Consider the following 18,007-nt stretch of genomic DNA (forward strand, 5'->3'; position numbering starts at 1 on the left):
TCTCCCCTCACTCTCCCCCTCCCTCCCTCTCTCTCACTCCCTCTCACTCTCCTCCTCCCTCCCTCACTCTCCTCCTCCTCCCTCACTCTCCTCCTCCTCCCTCCCTCACTCACACTCCTCTCCTCCCTCACCCTCCTCCTCCCTCCCTCACCCTCCTCCTCCCTCCTCACCCTCCTCCTCCCTCCCTCCACCCACCTCCTCCTCCTCACCCTCCTCCCCTCACTCACCTCCTCCTCCTCCCTCACTCTCCCCTCCACCTCCCCTCACTCACCCTCCTCCTCCCTCCCTCACTCCTCCTCCCTCCTCACCCTCTCCTCCTCACTCACCCCTCCTCCTCCCTCACTCACCCTCCTCCTCCCTCACTCACCCCTCCTCCCTCACTCACCCTCCTCCTCCTCACTCACCCTCCTCCTCCCTCACTCACCCTCCTCCTCCCTCACTCACCCTCCTCCTCCTCACTCACCCTCCCTCCCTCACTCACCCTCCTCCTCCCTCCCTCACTCCCTCCTCCTCCTCACTCACCCTCCTCCTCCTCACTCACCTCTCCTCCTCCCTCACTCACCCTCCTCCTCCCTCACTCACCCTCCTCCTCCCTCACTCACCCTCCTCCTCCCTCACTCACCTCCTCCTCCCTCACTCACCCTCCTCCTCCTCACTCACCTCCTCCTCCCTCACTCACTCTCCTCCTCCCTCACTCACTCTCCTCCTCCCTCACTCACTCTCCTCCTCCCTCACTCACTCTCCTCCTCCCTCACTCACTCTCCTCCTCCCTCACTCACTCTCCTCCTCCCTCACTCACTCTCCTCCTCCACTCACTCACTCTCCTCCTCCACTCACTCACTCTCCTCCTCCACTCACTCACTCTCCTCCTCCACTCACTCACTCTCCTCCTCCACTCACTCACTCTCCTCCTCCACTCACTCACTCTCCTCCTCCACTCACTCACTCTCCTCCTCCACTCACTCACTCTCCTCCTCCACTCACTCACTCTCCTCCTCCCTCCCTCACTCTCCTCCTCCCTCCCTCACTCACCCTCCTCCTCCCTCACTCACCCTCCTCCTCCCTCACTCACCCTCCTCCTCCCTCACTCACCCTCCTCCCTCCCTCACTCACCCTCCCCCTCCCTCCCTCCCTCTCCCCTCCCTCCCTCTCCCCCCCTCCCTCCCTCCCTCTCCCCCTCCCTCCCCCCCTTCCTCCCTCCCTCCCCCCCTTCCTCCCTCCCTCCCTCCCCCCTTCCTCCCTCCCTCCCCCCCTTCCTCCCTCCCTCCCCCCCTTCCTCCCTCCCTCCCCCCCTTCCTCCCTCCCTCACCCCCTTCCTCCCTCCCTCACCCCTTCTCCCTCCCTCACCCCCTTCCTCCCTCCCTCACCCCCTTCCTCCCTCCCTCACCCCCTTCCTCCCTCCCTCACCCCCTTCCTCCCTCCCTCACCCCCTTCCTCCCTCCCTCACCCCCTTCCTCCCTCCCTCACTCACGCACTCTCCCCCTTCCTCCTCACGCACTCTCCCCCTTCTTCCCTCCCTCACGCACTCTCCCCCTTCCTTCCTCCCTCCCTCACTCTCCCCCTTCCTTCCTCCCTCCCTCCCTCCCTCCCTCACTCTCCCCCTTCCTCCCTCCCTCACTCACTCACTCTCCCCCTTCCTCCCTCCCTCACTCTCCCCCTTCCTTCCTCCCTCCTCACTCTCCCCTCCCTTCCTCCCTCCCTCACTCTCCCCCTCCCTCCCTCCCTCCCTCCCTCACTCTCCCCCTCCTCCTCCCTCACTCTCCCCCTCCCTCCCTCCCTCACTCTCCCCCCTCCCTCCCTCACTCTCCCCCTCCCTCCCTCCCTCCCTCCCTCACTCTCCCCCTTCCTCCCTCTCCCCCCTCCCTCCCCCCCTTCCTCCCTCCCTCCCCCCCTTCCTCCCTCCCTCCCCCCCTTCCTCCTCCCTCCCCCCTTCCTCCCTCCCTCCCCCCCTTCCTCCCTCCCTCCCCCCCTCCCTCCCTCCCTCCCCCCCTTCCTCCCTCCCTCCCCCCCTCCCTCCCTCCCCCCCTCCCTCCCTCCCCCTCCCTCCCTCCCTCCTCCCCCCTCCCTCCCTCCCCCCCTCCCTCCCTCACCCCCTTCCTCCCTCCCTCACCCCCTTCCTCCCTCCCTCACCCCCTTCCTCCCTCCCTCACCCCCTTCCTCCCTCCCTCACCCCCTTCCTCCCTCCCTCACCCCCTTCCTCCCTCCCTCACCCCCTTCCTCCCTCCCTCACCCCCTTCCTCCCTCCCTCACCCCCTTCCTCCTCCCTCACCCCCTTCCTCCCTCCCTCACTCACGCACTCTCCCCCTTCCTCCCTCCCTCACTCACGCACTCTCCCCCTTCCTCCCTCACGCACTCTCCCCCTTCTTCCCTCCCTCACGCACTCTCCCCTCCTTCCTCCCTCCTCCCTCACTCTCCCCCTTCCTTCCTCCCTCCCTCCCTCCCTCCCTCACTCTCCCCCTTCCTCCCTCCCTCACTCACTCACTCTCCCCCTTCCTCCCTCCCTCACTCTCCCCTTCCTTCCCCTCCCTCACTCTCCCCCTCCCTCCCTCCCTCCCTCACTCTCCCCCTCCTCCCTCCCTCACTCTCCCCCTCCCTCCCTCCCTCACTCTCCCCCTCCCTCCCTCCCTCACTCTCCCCTCCCTCCCTCCCTCACTCACTCTCCCCTCCCTCACTCACTCACTCTCCCCCTTCCTCCCTCCCTCCCTCACTCACTCTCCCCCTTCCTCCCTCCCTCCCTCCCTCACTCTCCCCTCCTTCCTCCCTCCCTCCCTCCCTCCTCACTCTCCCCCTTCCTCCCTCCCTCACTCACTCACTCTCCCCCTTCCTCCCTCCCTCACTCTCCCCCCTTCCTTCCTCCCTCCCTCACTCTCCCCCTCCTTCCTCCCTCCCTCCCTCCCTCACTCTCCCCCTCCCTCCCTCCCTCCCTCACTCTCCCCCTTCCTCCCTCCCTCACTCTCCCCCTCCCTCCCTCCCTCTCCCCCTTCCTCCCTCCCTCACTCACTCACTCTCCCCCTTCCTCCCTCCCTCACTCTCCCCCTTCCTCCCTCCCTCACTCACTCACTCTCCCCCTTCCTCCCTCCCTCCCTCACTCACTCTCCCCTTCCTCCCTCCCTCCCTCCCTCTCCCCCTTCCTCCCTCCCTCACTCTCCCCCTTCCTCCCTCCCTCACTCTCCCCCTTCCTCCCTCCCTCACTCACTCACTCTCCCCTTCCTTCCTCCCTCCCTCCCTCACTCTCCCCCTTCCTCCCTCCCTCCCTCCCTCACTCTCCCCTTCCTCCCTCCCTCACTCACTCTCCCCTTCCTCCCTCCCTCCCTCCCTCACTCTCCCCCTTCCTCCCTCCCTCCCTCACTCTCCCCTTCCTCCCTCCCTCACTCACTCTCCCCCTTCCTTCCTCCCTCCCTCACTCTCCCCCTTCCTCCCTCCCTCACTCACTCTCCCCCTTCCTCCCCCCCTCCCTCCCTCCCTCCCTCCCTCCCTCCCTCCCTCCCTCACTCTCCCCCTTCCTTCCTCCCTCCCTCCCTCCCTCACTCTCCCCTTCCTCCCTCCCTCACTCTCCCCCTTCCTCCCTCCCTCACTCACTCACTCTCCCCCTTCCTCCCTCCCTCCCTTCCTCCCTCCCTCACTCTCCCCTTCCTCCCTCCCTCACTCACTCACTCTCCCCCTTCCTCCCTCCCTCCCTCCCTCCCCCCCTTCCTCCCTCCCTCCCTCCCTCCCCCCCTTCCTCCCTCCCTCCCTCCCTCACTCTCCCCCTTCCTTCCTCCCTCCCTCCCTCACTCTCCCCTTCCTCCCTCCCTCACTCACTCTCCCCCTTCCTCCCTCCCTCCCTCCCTCCCTCCCTCCCTCACTCTCCCCCTCCCTCCCTCCCTCACTCTCCCCTCCCTCCCTCCCTCACTCACTCTCCCCCTCCCTCACTCACTCACTCTCCCCTTCCTCCCTCCTCCTCACTCACTCCCCCTTCCTCCCTCCCTCCCTCCCTCACTCTCCCCTTCCTTCCTCCCTCCCTCCCCCTCCCTCACTCTCCCCCTTCCTCCCTCCCTCACTCACTCACTCTCCCCCTTCCTCCCTCCCTCACTCTCCCCCTTCCTCCTCCCTCCCTCACTCTCCCCCTTCCTTCCTCCCTCCCTCCCTCCCTCACTCTCCCCCCTCCCTCCCTCCCTCCCTCACTCTCCCCCTTCCTCCCTCCCTCACTCTCCCCCTCCCTCCCTCCCTCTCCCCCTTCCTCCCTCCTCACTCACTCACTCTCCCCCTTCCTCCCTCCCTCACTCTCCCCCTTCCTCCCTCCCTCACTCACTCACTCTCCCCCTTCCTCCCTCCCTCCCTCACTCACTCTCCCCCTTCCTCCCTCCCTCCCTCCCTCTCCCCCTTCCTCCCTCCCTCACTCTCCCCCTTCCTCCCTCCCTCACTCTCCCCCTTCCTCCCTCCCTCACTCACTCACTCTCCCCTTCCTTCCTCCCTCCCTCCTCACTCTCCCCCTTCCTCCCTCCCTCCCTCCCTCACTCTCCCCTTCCTCCCTCCCTCACTCACTCTCCCCCTTCCTCCCTCCCTCCCTCCCTCCCTCACTCTCCCCTTCCTCCCTCCCTCCCTCACTCTCCCCCTTCCTCCCTCCCTCACTCACTCTCCCCCTTCCTTCCTCCCTCCCTCACTCTCCCCCTTCCTCCCTCCCTCACTCACTCTCCCCCTTCCTCCCCCCCTCCCTCCCTCCCTCCCTCCCTCCCTCCCTCACTCTCCCCCTTCCTCCTCCCTCCCTCCCTCCCTCACTCTCCCCCTTCCTCCCTCCCTCACTCTCCCCCTTCCTCCCTCCCTCACTCACTCACTCTCCCCCTTCCTCCCTCCCTCCCTTCCTCCCTCCCTCACTCTCCCCCTTCCTCCCTCCCTCACTCACTCACTCTCCCCCTTCCTCCCTCCCTCCCTCCCTCCCCCCCTTCCTCCCTCCCTCCCTCCCTCCCCCCCTTCCTCCCTCCCCCCCTCCCTCACTCTCCCCTTCCTTCCTCCCTCCCTCCCTCACTCTCCCCCTTCCTCCTCCCTCACTCACTCTCCCCCTTCCTCCCTCCCTCCCTCCCTCCCTCCCTCACTCTCCCCCTTCCTCCCTCCCTCCCTCCCTCTCCCCCTTCCTCCCTCCCTCCCTCACTCTCCCCCTTCCTCCCTCCCTCACTCTCCCCCTTCCTCCCTCCCTCACTCTCCCCTTCCTCCCTCCCTCACTCTCCCCCTTCCTCCCTCCCTCACTCTCCCCCTTCCTCCCTCCCTCCCTCACTCACTCTCCCCCTTCCTTCCTCCCTCCCTCCCTCCCTCACTCTCCCCCTTCCTCCCTCCCTCACTCACTCTCCCCCTTCCTCCCTCCCTCCCTCCCTCCCTCCCTCACTCTCCCCTTCCTTCCTCCCTCCCTCCCTCCCTCCCTCACTCTCCCCCTTCCTTCCTCCCTCCCTCCCTCACTCTCCCCCTTCCTCCCTCCCTCCCTCCCTCACTCTCCCCCTTCCTCCCTCCCTCCCTCCCTCACTCTCCCCCTTCCTCCCTCCCTCCCTCACTCTCCCCCTTCCTCCCTCCCTCCCTCACTCTCCCCCTTCCTCCCTCCCTCCCTCACTCTCCCCCTTCCTCCCTCCCTCCCTCACTCTCCCCCTTCCTCCCTCCCTCACTCTCCCCCTTCCTCCCTCCCTCCCTCACTCTCCCCCTTCCTCCCTCCCTCCCTCCCTCACTCTCCCCCTTCCTCCCTCCCTCCCTCCCTCACTCTCCCCCTTCCTCCCTCCCTCACTCACTCTCCCCCTTCCTCCCTCCCTCACTCACTCTCCCCCTTCCTCCCTCCCTCACTCACTCTCCCCCTTCCTCCCTCCCTCACTCACTCTCCCCCTTCCTCCCTCCCTCACTCACTCTCCCCCTTCCTCCCTCCCTCACTCACTCTCCCCCTTCCTCCCTCCTCACTCACTCTCCCCCTTCCTCCCTCCCTCACTCACTCTCCCCCTTCCTCCCTCCCTCACTCACTCTCCCCCTTCCTCCCTCCCTCACTCACTCTCCCCCTTCCTCCCTCCCTCACTCACTCTCCCCCTTCCTCCCTCCCTCACTCACTCTCCCCCTTCCTCCCTCCCTCACTCACTCTCCCCCTTCCTCCCTCCCTCACTCACTCTCCCCCTTCCTCCCTCCCTCTCACTCTCACTCTCCCCCTTCCTCCCTCCCTCACTCACTCTCCCCCTTCCTCCCTCCCTCACTCACTCTCCCCCTTCCTTCCTCCCTCCCTCTCCCCCTTCCTCCCTCCCTCCCTCTCCCCCTTCCTCCCTCCCTCCCTCACTCACTCTCCCCCTTCCTCCCTCACTCACTCACTCTCCCCTTCCTCCCTCCCTCACTCACTCTCCCCCTTCCTCCCTCCCTCACTCACTCTCCCCCTTCCTCCCTCCCTCCCTCACTCTCCCCCTTCCTCCCTCCCTCACTCACTCTCCCCCCTTCCTCCCTCCCTCACTCACCCCCTTCCTCCCTCCCTCCCTCACTCTCCCCCTTCCTCCCTCCCTCACTCACTCTCCCCCTTCCTCCCTCCCTCACTCACTCACCCCCTTCCTCCCTCCCTCACTCACTCTCCCCCTTCCTCCCTCACTCTCCCCCTTCCTCCCTCCCTCACTCACTCACCCCCTTCCTTCCTCCCTCACTCACTCACTCACCCCCTTCCTCCCTCCCTCACTCTCCCCCTTCCTCCCTCCCTCACTCTCCCCCTTCCTCCCTCCCTCACTCACTCACCCCCTTCCTCCCTCCCTCCCTCACTCTCTCCCTCCCTCCCAGTCTCCCTCCCACTTACCCCGGTCACCCGACGCCCTGCAGCTCCGGACAGCCGCCCCGCTTTAAACCCGGACTCCAGCGGTGCGGTGAAACAGACCGTGTCTCTTTCCCCGGACCCTCCCTCACCCCCTCACCTTGGACACACTGATGGGTTTGTTAAAGTCCCGTCCACCGCTGATCCGGAACCCCCAGGGTCCGGGACCCGCCAGCCTCACTCTCCAAGCCATCTCATCCGCCAAAGCGTTAAACTCCAGTCTCTCCTCTCCCTTAAACCACCACCCCGCCCATCTCTTAAACACTCTCCCCGCCCCCGGACTGCTGCAACGACCAGATCGCACCTGCGGGCGTTATCTCTGCCTTACAGCCCCAGCTCCACAGTAAATACTCCTGCCCTCCCCCACCCACTGAGGCTGGCACTCTCGCCTCCGAGCCAGAAGGCGGGTGGGATCCAGCGCCCACCCCGGAGACGCAAGATCCAAGCCGACGCTCCCCCCACTCCGCGCTCCGGTACCGCCTATCGGGTGAGAGCGTTCAAACCCGCCCCCCTCGGGTGGACGTGGAGGGGTCCCGCGGCCCCTGTTTCGGAGAAGAGCAAGGGGGCGGGCGGGCGGGCGGAGTCCTCAGCATTGACTCTCCGAATTTTTCCCAGATAATTCCAATCCCCTCTTCCCGGATTGCCGGCGCATGGAACTGTAGCTCCCTGCAAAAACGCTCCCCCCCCCGGAATGGCGGGCTGTTCGACTGTGGGGTGCGGCATTCCCCGCCCAGCCAGGCTCGGAGACCTGGCGCGCCCAAGCGCTATTCTCTCCCCAGCCGCCCTCCCTGCTCTGGGCTGGCATCGGTGGGCTTAACTCTAAGTTCAGCCTGCAGGTTTCCATCTGCAGTTTGTACCAATTTCAGCTGGCATAGCAGGCGGGGCGTTTGGCCTCAGTGCCTCTAAGCTAAGGAGTGGGGGTGGAGGGAGAGAATCAGCTGCCAAAGTAGTCTGCTCCTGATCGCTATCCAGGTTGCTCAGGGACTGGGCCAAGCTCGGCCGTGCCGCTCCCACAGTCGAACAGCCCACCATTCCGGGGGCAGGGTCCTTGCGAGGGGATTAGAATTCATTGGGAGCTCGGATTAGCTGGGCCTGCCCGCCCTCCAGACGCATTGGAGCCCACAGTGGAAAGCTCCTGGTTCATTCCCAGAGGGAGTCACAGGACCCGAGATGGGATCCCAGGGGGCCGGTGAACATCAATTGCAGGCGGAGTGCATCCACTAAGGCACAAAAGCCCTTGACTGTTTCATGAGTCACAGGGGGAAAAAAAAAAAAATTCGATAGGGGCCGTTTTAGGGCGCGGGTAGCGCGATGTGCTATTACCCCAGGCCCAAAAGCCCCTGTGCAGGCAGAACGCAAGATTCGACCCACCCGAGGACTCACCTAGCATCAACTGCCATCTGCAGAAGAGCGTTCCGAACATCTCCCACCCTTTGCGTGTAGAAGCATTTTCTAACTTCACTCCTGCACGTCCTGGCTCTAAATGTTAGGCTATGTCCCTGCGTCCTAGTATTGAAGTCCAGGAGACCTCCAAAAACAACTACAAATGTCTCGGCAGCCAGAAGCAATAATCCAGCCACTGACCTGTAAATCCTACATGGTCCCTTTAAATAGCGCTGGTGGGGGGTCCTGCAGGCACTCGAAGACACGTTCAGATGGTCGGGGTTAAGACTGTGCGTTGAGTTGAGCGTTAAGTCCCAAAATGGTGTCTATCACTTTAAATCAGCGTTGCGCGCCGATTGAAGCCATTTTCTCCCTCCTTCACGTGATTCCAGCGTTCGTTATCTGCGACTGCGCTAGCTCCTATACCAAGATGGCGTCCGGCGCACGTCAGGCTGGAAACGTGCGTGCGCAGCCGAGACGCCATCTTGGATGCACCAATCGACTGAGGCCCTTTGACCCATTGGCAAGAAACAACGGGCGCTAAATTGGGCCCTGTAGCGCCCGATGTTTCGGCGCGCCACCTCTGGGGAGTTATACCTTCTCTCCTGCTCTTTGCATTTCTCCTCACTTCCCATCTCAAATTCCCCGTCCCGTCCTTCAGCTGGTCTTTTATACAGCGCTCCTCACAGAGAAGAGCATTTCTTCATACGTTTCGTAGAATCGTACAGCACAGAAGGAGGCCATTCGGCCCGTCGTGCCTGTGCCGGCTCTTCGAAGGAGCGATCCAATTAGTCCCGCTCCCCCTGCTCTATTCCCCGTAGCCCTGCAAATTCCTCCTTTTCAAGTATTTATCCGATTCCCTTTTGAAAGTTACTATTGAATCTGCTTCCACCGCCCTTTCAGGCAGCGCATTCCAGATCAGAACAATTCGCTGCGTAAAATTATTTCTCCTCATCTTCCCCTCTCTGGTTCTTTTGCCAATTATCTTAAATCTGACCGACCCTCCTGCCACTGGAAACGGTTTCTCCTTATTTACTCTATCTGAACCCTTCATGATTTCGAACACCTCCATCAAATCTCCCCTTAACCTTCTCTGCTCCGAGGAGAACAATCCCAGCTTCTCCAGTCTCTCCACGTAACTGAAGTCCCTCATCCCTGGCACAATTCTGGTAAATCTCCTCTGCACCCCTCTCTAAGGCCTTCACATCCTTCCTAAAGTGCGGTGCCCAGAACTGAACACAATACTCCAGCTGAGGCCTAACCAGTGTTTTATACATTGGTGTTGGAATATCGGGTCATTGGCATGGCAGATGGTAGTTATACTAAGCGATGCGAGGGAAGGGTCAAATGAGTTGGGCGGGAGTTGATGCGTTGTGTACAGACGGTGGTTTAAGTGTCCAGGAGGTTATTGCTTTGAGACGCACACTGGGCTCCATTGGGTGCTGAGGCCTCTCCTTTGGCCCTGCTCTGGTTCCTGGAGGTCCCAATCCCCCTGAATTCAACCTTCTGAACCCGGCCTGAGATTCTGAGACAGGCCTGGCTTCCGAGTGTTTATTTTTAGATCCGTCCTTGGAATGTGGGTGTAACAGGCAAGGCCCAATCACTGCTCATAACCGAGCTGCCCTGGGGCCATCTGGAGTCAGCCACGCAGTGTGAGACTGGAGTCACGTGGAGGCCCAGGCAGAGTTCCCTCCTCAGAAGGGCCTTGGTTAACCAGTTGGGGTTCTAACAATTTTATCTGGTGCCAACCCGGACTTCAAGGGTTATGTTACGAGGAGAGATTACACAAATTGGGGTTGTATTCTCTAGAGTTTTGAAGGTTAAGGGGTGATCTGATCGAAGTTTATAAGATATTAAGGGGAACAGATAGGGTGGATAGAGAGAAACTATTTCCGCTGGTCGGGGATTCTAGGAGTCGGGGGCACAGTCTAAAAATTAGAGCCAGACCTTTCAGGAGCGAGATTAGAAAACATTTCTACACACAAAGGGTGGTAGAAGTTTGGAACTCTCTTCCGCAAACGGCAATTGATACTAGCTCAATTGCTAAATTTAAATCTGAGAGAGATAGCTTTTTGGCAACCAAAGGTATTAAGGGATATGGGCCAAAGGCAGGTATATGGAGTTAGATCACAGGTCAGCCATGATCTTATCAAATGGCGGAGCAGGCACGAGGGGCTGAATGGCCTACTCCTGTTCCTATGTTCCTATGTTCATTGGAGTTTAGAAGAATGAGAGAAGATCTTATTGAAACAAACAAGATTCTGAGGGGACTCGATAGGATAGATGCTGAGAGGATGTTACCCCTCATGGGGGAATCTGAAACTAGGGGGCATAGTCTCAGAATAAGGGGTCGCCCGTTTAAGACGGAAATGAGGAGGAATTTCTTCTCCCAGAGGGTCGTGAATCTTTGGAATTCTTTACCCCAAAAAGCTGTGGAGGCTGAGTCATTGAATACATTCAAGGCTGAGTTAGACAAATTTTATGATCAGCAAGGGAGTCAAAGGATATGGGGAAAGGGCGGGAAAGTGGAGTTGAGGTAAAAATCAGATCAGCCACGATCTCATTGAATGGCGGAGCAGGCTCGAGGGGCCGAATGGCCTACTCCTGCTCCTATCTCTTATGGATCTTGCTGTGCGCAAATTGGTTGCCGTGTTTCCTACATAACAACAGTGACCACTTTTCAAAAGTACTTAATTGGCTGAGAAGCACTTTGGGACATCCTGAGGGCATGGAAGGCACTGTCGAAGTCTTTCCGTCTTATGATTTTAGCTCCTCCCTCCCTCCCGCCCCAATGCCATGGCAACAAAGCATAAACAAGCAATAGCGTGGGGGGATGGCGGGGGGCGAAGTGGGGGTGTGAGGTGGGGATAAATGGAGAGGTTTAAAGAAAGGGAGACGGCAGGCTGTGTCGTCAGAGGAAGTGGAAAGAGCCTTTCGGCCCATCTTCGCTTCTGAACAAGTTCACCACAAACCCAATCATTACACTCGACCACATCCTCTGCCCTGCACTGAACAGATTTCCGTTCCCTTCCGCTCTGGCGGTGACTGCAACTGTGGAGTGAGCGGCAGAGGAACACAACACAAGAAACAGGAGCGGGAGTAGGCCATTCGGCCCCTCGAGCCTGCTCCCCCATTCAATCAGATCATGGCTGACCTTCGACCTCAACTCCACTTTCCCGCCCGATCCCCATATCCCTTGATTCCCTTAAGAGTCCAAAAATCTATCGATCTATCTCAGTCTTGAATATACTCAACGACTGAGCATCCACAGCCCTCTGGGGTAGAGAATTCCAAAGATTCACAACCCTCTGAGTGAAGAAATTCCTCCTCATCTCAGTCCTAAATGGCCGACCCCTTATCCTGAGACTATGTCCCCTAGTTCTAGACTCTCCAGCCAGAGGAAATGGCCTCTCGGCCTCTACCTTGTCAAGCCCTCTCAGAATTTTTTACGTTTCAATGAGATCACCTCTCATTCTTCTAAACTCCAGAGAGTATAGGCCCGTTCTACTCAATCTCTCCACATAGGACAACCCTCTCATCCCAGGAATCAATCTAGTGAACCTTCGTTGCACCGCCGCTAAGGCAAGTATATCCTTCCTTAGATAAGGAGACCAAAATTGTACACTTTAATCCAGGTGAGATCTCACTAAAGCCTGTGGTAAGACTTCCTCAGTTCGAGACTCTCCAGCCAGGGGAAACGGCCTCTCGGCCTCTACCCTGTCGAGCCCTCTCAGAATCTTAGACGTTTCAATGAGATCACCTCTCATTCTTCTAAACTCCAGAGAGTATAGGCCCGTTCTACTCAATCTCTCCAAATTGAGGGGTTCTCTATCTGATACTCCTGTGTCGACCCCAGTTTGGAAGGAACAAGGACCCCCTGTTAATCCTGTCAGTTGTTTTAGCGATAGGTGTTGAGTCCGGAAGGTTGTAAAATGTCTAAACGAAACATTAGGTGCTGTTCCTCGAGCTTCTGTTGAGCTCCATTGGAGCAGTGTAAGAGGCCGAGGTCAGAGAGGTCAGAGTGAGACGGAGAGTTAAAATGGCAAGTGACCGGAAGCTGAGGGTCCAGGCTTGTGGACTGAGCAGAGGTGTTCACCCAGTCTGCGTTTGGTCTGGCCAATGTAGAGGAGACCGCATCGTGAGCAGCGAATACAGAATACTAACTTAAAAGAAGTACAAGTAAATCACTGTTTCACCTGGAAGGATTGTTTGGGACCCTGGACGTTGGGAAGGAAGGAGGTGAAAGGGGCAGGTGTTGCATCTCCTGAGCTCGCGCGGGGAGGGGAGCGGGTTTTGGGGGTGATGGAAGAGTGGGCCAGGCTGTCGCGGAGGGGACAGTCCTTGGGTTTTGTTTACGACGATCTGACAGCCTCGCGGTCCTGCTGTCGCGTCTCGCCTCCTCCTGATGTCCTGTCGAAACTGCGGCTAACCCTTCGAGGGGGCTGTCTGCCCCGTGTCGGGATATGTGCCGTTATCCGGACACCGCAGGGTGTAATGTTCCTCCTCATCGTCCGATGGTTACCCCCCGCCTGGACGGAGCGCAGGCCGGAGGATCGTATACCCCCTACCAGAAGCCGTTAAACGTTCCTCTCTACGCTAGGCCCAGTTGATGATGAGCGGCCAGAGGGTGCAGTCCAAAATGTACCCCACAAGAGTCCGCCTTCACAACAGAATTCGTTCTCATCCCACTTATGCCTGATTGAAGCGATGCAGAGTTCCTAACTGTGACCTATTCCCAAATTGACAGCGTACCTGCACGCACTTCCATTGTAAATTGTTACATCCACGTTTAGAAAGGGAATTTCCTATGTAAACGTGTCACGCTGTAATTACACCCTCCCGCCAGAGGTGGCGCTGCCACGATCCGACCGAGTCGACCTCTCTTCTTCTCCAGGTTCCACCATTTGACGGGAAATAAATCACTGGAAAATCGAAGCTGATATCAAAATGGGGGCTGAATGGCGTCTGTCTGAACCCCAACCCCTCCCTCTGACTCCAAGACAACCCTTGATCTCCAATCCCCATGTGCATCGCCAAGGGAGCTCGGCCAGTCAGTTATTGATTATTCAACTAGCAATGAATGTCTATCAGCGATGGACCAAACTTCAGTCCTGACCCAGCACCCTGACCCTGGACCTTGGGGTGTGGGCATCGCTGGCGAGGCCGGCATTTATTGCCCATCCCTAGTTGCCCCTTGAGAAGGTGGTGGTGAGCCGCCTTCTTGAACCGCTGCAGTCCGTGTGGTGACGGTTCTCCCACAGTGCTGTTAGGAAGGGAGTTCCAGGATTTTGACCCAGCGACGATGAAGGAACGGCGATATATTTCCAAGTCGGGACGGTGTGTGACTTGGAGGGGAACGTGCAGGTGGTGTTGTTCCCATTTACCTGCTGCTCTTGTCCTTCTAGGTGGTAGAGGTCGCGGGTTCGGGAGGTGCTGTCGAAGAAGCCTTGGCGAGTAAGCCTGAGCTGGTGCACTGAGGTTGAGTGTGCACTGGGGATCTCAGGCCCTGTCGAGTGTGTACTGGGGATCTCGGGCCTTATAGAGTGTGCACAGGGGGTTTCGGGCTCTGAGCAGTGTGTACAGGAGGATTTGGGTTGTGTCGACTTTACACAGGGGGTCTCGAGCCCTGTCGAGTGTGCACAGAGACTCCCATGCCCTGAGATCGAGTGTGCACAAGGGGACTCAGGTCATGTCGAGTGTGCACAGGGGGTCTTGGGCCCTGTTGAGTGTGCACAGGGGATCTCAGGTCGTCTCGAGTGTGCACAGGGGATCTCGGGTCGTGTCGAGTGTGCACAGGGGATCTCGGGTCGTGTTGAGTGTGCACAGAGGATCTCAGATTATGTTGAGTGTGTACAGGACGTCTCGGGTCATGTCGAGTGTGCACAGGGGATCTCAGGTTATGTTGAGTGTGCACAGGGGATCTCGGGTCGTGTCGAGTGTGCACAGGGGATCTCGTGTCGTGTCGAGTGTGCACAGGGGATCTCAGGTCATGTCGAGTGTGCACAGGGGATCTCTGGTCGTGTTGAGTGTGTACAGGGGATCTCAGGTCATGTCGAGTGTGCACAGGGGATCTCTGGTCGTGTCGAGTGTGTACAGGGGATCTCAGGTTATGTTGAGTGTGCACAGGGGATCTCGGGTCGTGTCGAGTGTGCACAGGGGATTTCGGGTCGTGTCGAGTGTGCACAGGGGATTTCGGGTCGTGTCGAGTGTGCACAGGGTGTCTCGGGTCGTGTCGAGTGTGCACTGGGGATCTCGGGTCGTGTCGAGTGTGCACAGGGTGTCTCGGGTCATGTCGAGTGTGCACAGAGGATCTCAGGTTATGTCGAGTGTGCACAGGGGATCTCGGGTCGTGTCGAGTGTGCACAGGGGATCTCGGGTCGTGTCGAGTGTGCACAGGGGATCTCGGGTCGTGTCGAGTGTGCACAGGGGATCTCAGGTCATGTTGAGTGTGCACAGGGGATCTCAGGTCATGTTGAGTGTGCACAGGGGATCTCGGGTCGTGTCGAGTGTGCACAGGGGATCTCAGGTCATGTTGAGTGTGCACAGGGGATCTCGGGTCGTGTTGAGTGTGTGCAGGGGATCTCAGGTCATGTTGAGTGTGCACAGAGGATCTCATGTTATGTCGAGTGTGCACAGGGGATCTCGGGTCGCGTCGAGTGTGCACAGGGGATCTCGGGTCATGTTGAGTGTGCACAGAGGATCTCGGGTCGTGTCGAGTGTGCACAGGGGATCTCAGGTCATGTTGAGTGTGCACAGGGGATCTCAGGTTATGTTGAGTGTGCACAAGGGATCTCAGGTCATGTTGAGTGTGCACAGGGGATCTCAGGTCATGTTGAGTGTGCACAGGGGATCTCAGGTCATGTTGAGTGTGCACAGGGGATCTCGGATCATGTCGAGTGTGCACAGGGGATCTCGGGTCATGTTGAGTGTGCACAGAGGATCTCGGGTCGTGTCGAGTGTGCACAGGGGATCTCAGGTCATGTTGAGTGTGCACAGGGGATCTCGGGTCATGTTGAGTGTGCACAAGGGATCTCAGGTCGTGTTGTGTGTGCATAGGGGACCTCCGATATTGAGTGTGCACAGGGGTTCTCCGGTCGTGTGCACACTGCCCGCCTCTCCTGACCGTGAGGGGTGTGATAACTGGGGCCGTCCCTCATCATTCAAACCTTTGGAAGCCTGACTGAGGTCACCATTAGACTGGCTGACACCACAATGTTATTAAAGGCAGGACACCCACACCCACACGCACACACACACACACACCCACACCCACACGCACACACACACACACACACACACACACACCCACACACACACACCCACAGACAACAAGGTTAACTTGCCAATCTGCTGAGCTCCCCAGAGAGCCCCGAGGGGAGGGTGGGACGAGCCATCAGCCCCAGTCTCTAACTTGCACCACACTTCCCACTGGGAATCTGGAGTCAGCCCTGTTAAGGGGCCAGGTTTGGCTCAGTTAGTAGCCCGCTCTCCCCCTCTAAGTCAGAAGACCGTGAGTTAAAACTGTACGCAACTAAGTATAAACTAAATGCAATATCAATTAAATGGTACAATTTTAGAGGGGGTGCAGGAACAGAGAGACCTGGGGATGGACGCACCCAAATATTTGAAGGTGGCGAGACAGGTTGGTGAGGCTGTTAAAAAAGCAGATGGGATCCTGGGCTTTATAACATGGAATACAAGTTATGCTAAACCTTGATAAAACACTGGTCAGGCCTCAGCTGGAGTATTGTGCCCAATTCTGGGCACCACACTTTAGGAAGGATGTCAAGGCCTTACAGAGGGTGCAGAAGAGATTTACTAGAATGGTACCAGGGATGAGGGACTTCAGTTATGTGGAGAGACTGGAGAAGCTGGGATTGTTCACCTAAGAGCAGAGAAGGTTAAGGGGAGATTTGATCGAGGTGTTCAAAATCATGAAGGGTTTTGACTGAGTAAATAAGGAGAAACTGTTTCCAGTGGCAGAAGGGTCGGTAACCAGAGGACGCAGATTTAAGGCAAAAGAGCCAGAGGCGACATGAGGAAACATTTTTTTTACGCAGCGAGTTGTTCTGATCTGGAATTCACTGCCTGAAAGGGCGGTGGAAGCAGATTCAATAGGAACTTTCAAAAGGGAATTGGATAAATACTTGAAAAGGAGGAATTTCTCGGGTTACGGGGAAAGAGCAGGGCGAGTGGGACCAGTTGGATCGCTTTTCCAAAGAGCCAGCACAGGCACGATGGGCCGAATGGCCTCCTTCTATGCTGTATCGTTCTAAGATTCGATGAAAGGGTGGAACAGGAGGTGAGGCTCCCTGAACAGTCAACGCGCTGTTTGTCTTGTCTGTTTGGAGCGGGTTAGTGAGTGTTTGAATGGAGCTGTTTTGAGGCTTTCTCGGTCTCCTGCTGCCGCCTGCTGGCTGTTTCTCACCACAGGCCCGAGAGCTGAGGGTTTGGGCTGACGTCCAGGAGCTGCGGAGGGAGAGAAGCCGGGCCTCGGGGAGTGAGCTGTGTGATAGTGCGTGCTGGGCTGGCACTGTACACCAACCCGAAACCTTGTGGGAGGGAGTCTCTCACTGGCTGGGGGGAGTCTCTCACTGTCTGGGGGGAAGTCTCTCACTGGCTGGGGGGAGTCTCTCACTGGCTGGGGGGAGTCTCTCACTGTCTGGGGGGAAGTCTCTCACTGTCTGGGGGGAGTCTCTCACTGTCTGGGGGGAGTCTCTCACTGTCTGGGGGGAAGTCTCTCACTGGCTGGGGGGAGTCTCTCACTGTCTGGGGGGAGTCTCTCACTGGCTGGGGGGAGTCTCTCACTGTCTGGGGGGAAGTCTCTCACTGTCTGGGGGGAGTCTCTCACTGGCTGGGGGGAGTCTCTCACTGTCTGGGGGGAAGTCTCTCACTGTCTGGGGGGAGTCTCTCACTGTCTGGGGGGAGTCTCTCACTGTCTGGGGGGAAGTCTCTCACTGTCTGGGGGGAAGTCTCTCACTGTCTGGGGGGGAGTCTCTCACTGTCTGGGAGGGGGGAGTCTCTCACTGTCTGGGAGGGGGGAGTCTCTCACTGTCTGGGAGGGGGGAGTCTCTCACTGTCTGGGAGGGGGGAGTCTCTCACTGTCTGGGGGGAAGTCTCTCACTGGCTGGGGGGAGTCTCTCACTGTCTGGGGGGAAGTCTCTCACTGTCTGGGGGGAAGTCTCTCACTGTCTGGGGGGAAGTCTCTCACTGTCTGGGGGGAGTCTCTCACTGTCTGGGGGGAAGTCTCTCACTGTCTGGGGGGAGTCTCTCACTGTCTGGGGGGAGTCTCTCACTGTCTGGGGGGAAGTCTCTCACTGGCTGGGGGGAGTCTCTCACTGTCTGGGGGGAGTCTCTCACTGGCTGGGGGGAGTCTCTCACTGTCTGGGGGGAAGTCTCTCACTGTCTGGGGGGAAGTCTCTCACTGTCTGGGGGGAGTCTCTCACTGGCTGGGGGGAGTCTCTCACTGTCTGGGGGGAAGTCTCTCACTGTCTGGGGGGAGTCTCTCACTGTCTGGGGGGAGTCTCTCACTGTCTGGGGGGAAGTCTCTCACTGTCTGGGGGGAAGTCTCTCACTGTCTGGGGGGGAGTCTCTCACTGTCTGGGAGGGGGGAGTCTCTCACTGTCTGGGAGGGGGGAGTCTCTCACTGTCTGGGAGGGGGGAGTCTCTCACTGTCTGGGAGGGGGGAGTCTCTCACTGTCTGGGAGGGGGGAGTCTCTCACTGTCTGGGGGGAAGTCTCTCACTGGCTGGGGGGAGTCTCTCACTGTCTGGGGGGAAGTCTCTCACTGTCTGGGGGGAAGTCTCTCACTGTCTGGGGGGAAGTCTCTCACTGT

The sequence above is a fragment of the Heptranchias perlo genome, chromosome 20 (assembly GCF_035084215.1).
Source record: "Heptranchias perlo isolate sHepPer1 chromosome 20, sHepPer1.hap1, whole genome shotgun sequence".
NCBI classification, from domain to species: domain Eukaryota; kingdom Metazoa; phylum Chordata; class Chondrichthyes; order Hexanchiformes; family Hexanchidae; genus Heptranchias; species Heptranchias perlo.